This window comes from Lissotriton vulgaris, chromosome 4_1 (assembly GCF_964263255.1).
Source record: "Lissotriton vulgaris chromosome 4_1, aLisVul1.2, whole genome shotgun sequence".
In the NCBI taxonomy this organism is placed as follows: domain Eukaryota; kingdom Metazoa; phylum Chordata; class Amphibia; order Caudata; family Salamandridae; genus Lissotriton; species Lissotriton vulgaris.
This window is the reverse complement of record NC_141691.1, coordinates 318,616,281-318,622,273: the sequence shown is the minus strand read 5'-3', so window position 1 is coordinate 318,622,273 and position 5,993 is coordinate 318,616,281. Positions and strand designations below refer to the sequence as shown.

The window sequence follows — 5,993 nt, the reverse complement described above, 5'->3', positions numbered from 1 at the left end:
CTATGCGGCCTGCCTGGTCGCGAAAGGGCCCCACTGCTAAAGCGGGTCTGCAGCGCCATGAATTGAGAGACGCTGCAGGGACGGCAGGTCCGTTTTGAGGATGGTGTATGGGTAGGATGACAGCCCTGACAGTTCCAAACAGCCCATCTGGGTAAGAACTTGTGACATTTGGAGGTACAGCGGCACCCACTGGGGTTTGATATTTAGTGAACTACAGCTACCAGGATTCAACAGCGCATACGCCCACTGGGGTGGAACATTGAAATAATGCGCAGGTGGTTCGCTTGCTGCTTTACTCTCCACACTGCCAGTGAACAAGGGCGGCTTCACGCCCGAAACGCGTATGGCTTGATACTCTGTGTTTTGGAGCGGCTGGGCTGTTTAATCCTGCATTCCTCAAAATAAATGGTGAAAGCTTGCCGTGTGTGGCCTTTTCAACTGGAGGCAACTCTTTTTGGACATACTATGCGGCCTGCCTGGTCGCGAAAGGGCCCCACTGCTAAAGCGGGTCTGCAGCGCCATGAATTGAGAGACGCTGCAGGGACGGCAGGTCCGTTTTGAGGATGGTGTATGGGCAGGATGACAGCCCTGACAGTTCCAAACAGCCCATCTGGGTAAGAACTTGTGACATTTGGAGGTACAGCGGCACCCACTGGGGTTTGATTTTAGTGAACTACAGCTACCAGGATTCAACAGCGCATACGCCCACTGGGGTGGAACATTGAAATAATGCGCAGGTGGTTCGCTTGCTGCTTTACTCTCCACACTGCCAGTGAACAAGGGCGGCTTCACGCCCGAAACGCGTATGGCTTGATACTCTGTGTTTTGGAGCGGCTGGGCTGTTTAATCCTGCATTCCTCAAAATAAATGGTGAAAGCTTGCCGTGTGTGGCCTTTTCAACTGGAGGCAACTCTTTTTGGACATACTATGCGGCCTGCCTGGTCGCGAAAGGGCCCCACTGCTAAAGCGGGTCTGCAGCGCCATGAATTGAGAGACGCTGCAGGGACGGCAGGTCCGTTTTGAGGATGGTGTATGGGCAGGATGACAGCCCTGACAGTTCCAAACAGCCCATCTGGGTAAGAACTTGTGACATTTGGAGGTACAGCGGCACCCACTGGGGTTTGATATTTAGTGAACTACAGCTACCAGGATTCAACAGCGCATACGCCCACTGGGGTGGAACATTGAAATAATGCGCAGGTGGTTCGCTTGCTGCTTTACTCTCCACACTGCCAGTGAACAAGGGCGGCTTCACGCCCGAAACGCGTATGGCTTGATACTCTGTGTTTTGGAGCGGCTGGGCTGTTTAATCCTGCATTCCTCAAAATAAATGGTGAAAGCTTGCCGTGTGTGGCCTTTTCAACTGGAGGCAACTCTTTTTGGACATATATATATATATATATATATATATATATATATATATTTATATATATATGTATATATATATATATATATATATATATATATATATATATATATATATATATATATATATATATATATATATATATCACTTAAAACACAAAGGTAAAGTTAAATGCTTAAAGTACAGTTATGGCCACAAAACACTACTATGGGGCCTATAAGAATCTCGGTCGGAGGCTTTCCTACCAAGATCTTCGGTTTCAATTCAGAGCACCTAATTTCAATTTAGATGGTCGAATTTAAACCTGCCGGTTATTCCGGCTGTATTCCAATGGGCTCAAGGAGCCTGTCGGCCAGTCTGAGACCGACCTGTAATCCCAATGGACGGCGTTTCCGCCGTTGGGATTACGATGCTTGGTTTCCGACAGGTTTTCAATTCCGGATTTTCCAACCTGGAAAGCAAGCTTGGGGGCCCCTAGCAGGGCCACCTCCTCCTTGCGGCCTTTTGTTGGGGGCTGAGTGATCCCTCAACTGTGTGGAAGGCACCCTCAGGTGCCTGCCACGCAGTGCAGGGGTGAACATAACCTCCTGTTTCCCTATGTGAGCTTGTACTATGGCCAGTTTACGGCCATAGCACAAGCTCCCATAGGGAAATGTGAGTATGCGACTGCACTATGTGCGGTTGCAGAGTAATTAGGCGTTGGGACTGCCAACAGGAGGTTGGTCAGTCCCGATTCCACGATGAAGTCGGTCAGAGGCAACTCCGACCAACATCAAAATCTACCCTAAATTTCACCTGTTATGGCTTTGTAAACTACCCATAACTCGCCATGCAATGCTTATCATCACACAAATTATATCACTCCTGGCATGATAATCCACATAATCAATGACATCAATGTTGACATCCCAAGTGGCATGATTAATTACCTTATCTATGATACTACTGTTGATATTAGGTTTAATTGTTCTAATCATGTGAATGTTGAATTTAGATTTACATTATGTTGAAAGAGTAACCTTTTTTGTAGTTTTGGATCTACTGTTTTTGTGACAGTGTTTAAAAAAATAATAAATACATTTTTTGCTGGTTATGGATTTTATTTTGCAACATAATTGTGGGCCTCTTGCTCTGTTATAATAGTTGAATGTTTGTACAACGGTTGTATACATATATGTTGCACTGTGTGTAGTTATTTACTGTGGTAGGGTGTGTTAATGTATTTTACATCAATCCGTCGCACAGAATGAGTGAATACTTCGATCTTTTCTTGTCTTTTGGTGATATCTCAGATCAAGTGGGTGCAATCCCGAGTAGGACATTCTTTGTGCTTCAACATTAGTAGGGGACGGGATGCACACCCATGCTTAACATTATCAACATTTATAAACCAATATTTTCTCAAGTGCAATGCCCAAACGCGCTTTTGTGAACACAACACCATTTTGGAGCGTCATTTCGTGCCAATCCGTCCCACAGCGTCATAATGCCTTCACCAAGAGACAAGAAAAGATCGCAGTATTCACTCATTCGGTCTTAACATCGTGATTCAGGAAGGATAGAGTCAATTTGATTTAAACAAGAACATTTTTATATTACTAGCCAAACTTGTAGGTCACGTAGTTTGCAGATTGGCAGTATATGCTTTGTGTGGTATTATGGGATGTGTAGTTTTTTAGTACAAAGGAACAGGTAGCCAGTAACTGTAACCCAGAAAGAGCGTGTTTTTTAAACTGAAGTGAGTAGTGGGCGGGCTAATTAGGAAGGTTTTAAGGCGGGAGGATCCAGGGAGAGTGATTGTCAAGACTTTCAGCCGTTAGAGATACGGGAGGTGCTTTGTATGAGTTCAGTGCAGGTATGTGAAACAGAGCGTAATGATTCCAGGATTTGGGCTGTATAATTTAGTTTAGAGGTTTGCCAATGCACGACAAATAACTAACATCATATGCTTTTAAATATGAGTTCGGGTAAAAAAATGTGTTCGGCAGAATGATAGAGGTCATGCGACCACAAGGGAGTTATCAGCAGTTAGGCAGACTAATGGAGTTCAAAGGCTGGGCAGACGCGCGATAAACAACACACATTAGATGCTTTAAAAATGGGTTTATTAGCATGAGAAGTTAATAGCATATCTCTCGAGTATGTTGGGAGGAAGAGAAATGTTTAGCGGCAGCCCAGAATAATGATTGCTACAACTATGGTATAATTATAAAACGCAACCAGTAAGCACTAAAGTTTATATATCCAGAGGAGGCAGCGAGGGTTGTTTACCTACAGTTCGATAATCGAGGGGCTAACACTGGATACTTGATAGAGTATCAGGAGGAGTTTGTTGTAAAGAGATGTTAGTGTTGTTTTGAGCACAAGTGTAAAGATAACAATTTTACATCTGATTATTGTTACTGTTTTTGTATTTATAGTGACCCCTGAAGAAGTGCAATTATGCCCAAAATGCATTGGGTTTTTTAAACAAATAAACACTGTCCTGAACGAAGAATGCTTTATGCCCCGGTTACTTACCGGTAATCTTCATTACTCCGAGTATAGTCTTCCTCGCCACATGACTTACATAGTGAGCATAAGCTCCACGACAGAACCCTCCAAAGCAAAAAAAGCCTCCCACCCCCTCCCAACATGGCCGACCAGTCCCACCTGACCTCTATAAGAGGCGGGCCGGCCCAACCAACAGCCTGAACTACCAAGCAAACAATGAAGCCGATAGCAAGACAGGGAGGGGGGGAGGGAACTCATGTGGCGAGGAAGACTATACTCGGAGTAATGAAGATTACCGGTAAGTAACCGGGGCATTACCTCCTCGTAAGTCTTCCTCGCCACATGACTTACATAGTGAGCAAATACCCAAGCCAACAAGGCTTCATTGACCACCATAAGAACACCACCACACGGTGATGCAGAGAAACCAACACAAGGTTGATTTAGAATAAGTGAACAGAAAACAGGGATCACAGGAAACCTGAAATCAAGACATAAAGGAAAAGCAGGCCAACCAGGAGAAGCAGCTCCTGCACTCAGAACGGCCCCAGCGAAGTCCCCCCGGGACTAATAGCGTCCCATGAACAAGGTGGGGGACGACCACGTCGACGCCCGACAGCTCTCCACAGAGGAGACACCCATGAAGGGGGCCCAGGACACAGAGCCACACCCCGTGGACCGACCCCGGACCCCCGCCGGACCCACCGAACCCAGCGAAGCATAGGAAAGGATGACAGCCTGTGTAAGCCAGCGAACCAAGGTGGAAAGAGAGGGTTAGTGGCCCGAACGAACCGGACCCAAAAGACACAAACAGGCCATCCCACCGGGAAAGGGTAGACGTGCGGTCAAGAGAAACCAAAACCGCACACCGGACAACCAGCACGGACAAGAGAGGAACCTTGTCGGCAGGGAAAGGCGGTAAAGACACCACCCGAGCCCGGGACACCAGGGAAGGAACCCCGGGAAGGAAACGGGGGATATGCCGGAGGAACAACCTGTCCGGCAAAACCCGCAAGAAGGGAGGGGAGCGGAGGCACGACCCCCGCACGCCCATCCGCCCAGCAGACACCACTGCCACCAGGAATAAAACCACCTAAAAGGTGAGGAACCGCAAAGCCACCGAGGCCAGGGGCACAAAGGGCGGACCCTGAAGAGCTCGTAGAACGAGAGAGAGAACCAAAGGGGGAGACAGGCAGAGCGTCCGAGGGCGACGGAGAAAACAAACTCCGGAGCCAAGCGAGCCACCAGGGAAACCAGCCTGTCGAACACCGGACTGCGGAAGGCCCGCAAGGCAGCCCATCGGGCCCACCGGGAAGAAGGGGCCACGCCCAAGGAAAACCCCTCAGCCAGGAAATCCAAGACCCGCAAGGGGTCCACGGAGGCGCGGTCAGCACCAAGCCGACCGCACCAACGCGAGAAGGAAGCCCAGTGCCTGGCACAGGAAGAGAAAGTGGAATACCTGCGGGAGCCCAGCAGCAAAACCACCACCCCAGAAGAACAACCCTGAGCAAGCAGCGACATCTGCTCAAGAATCCGGCCCGCAGATGGAGTCAGGCCAGCAGAAAGAGCCGGCTCAACACCGACTCCGGACCAACCACGGAACGGGAAGATCCGGGAACGGCCAGTAGGCCCGAACCGCCAGCCCTCAAAAGGAGAGGGTACCAGGGGCGGCGGACCCCGCCGGGAACCATAAACAGGAACGCTTCACGAAATTGAGTGTCAACCATGCGCAGGGGCCATGCAATTCTCCTCTGTAACGTTCCAATATTAGTCCACGCGCTGCCGAAGCGAGCACCCAGGAGCACCCCGGCCCTGCCCAAGCGAATCCAGCAGAGGACCCGTGCTATCAGAGGGCACTGGGGAAACGCGTACAGCAGACCGAAAAGGTCAAGCGAAAGACAGGGCAACCACAAGGACCCGGGAGGAGAGAGTAGAACCTGGGCAGGAGGGCCGAGACCCCCTCCGTGAACAGAGCCACCGGAGGCAGACCGAGTCGAGGCCCCCGGCGCCGAAGCACCACCGGGGTCCGGGCGAGACCAGGCAACGAAGGAAAGATCCGACTCAGTCGATCTGCCTCCACCTAGTTGGACCCCGTGGAAAAGACAGCCCGAAGGGCCAGGACCGGCTACTCCGC

The 5,993-nt window shown here is 49.5% G+C and overlaps 1 non-coding gene across 1 annotated transcript; it reads right to left on the bottom strand.

The window, feature by feature from the left end:
- Nucleotides 1-5,547: 5,547 nt before the first annotated feature.
- LOC147718696 (U6 spliceosomal RNA) lies at nt 5,548-5,654 on the bottom strand. Its single transcript, XR_015295371.1, has one exon. It is a non-coding gene; the product is annotated as a U6 spliceosomal RNA (small nuclear RNA).
- Nucleotides 5,655-5,993: the final 339 nt, after the last annotated feature.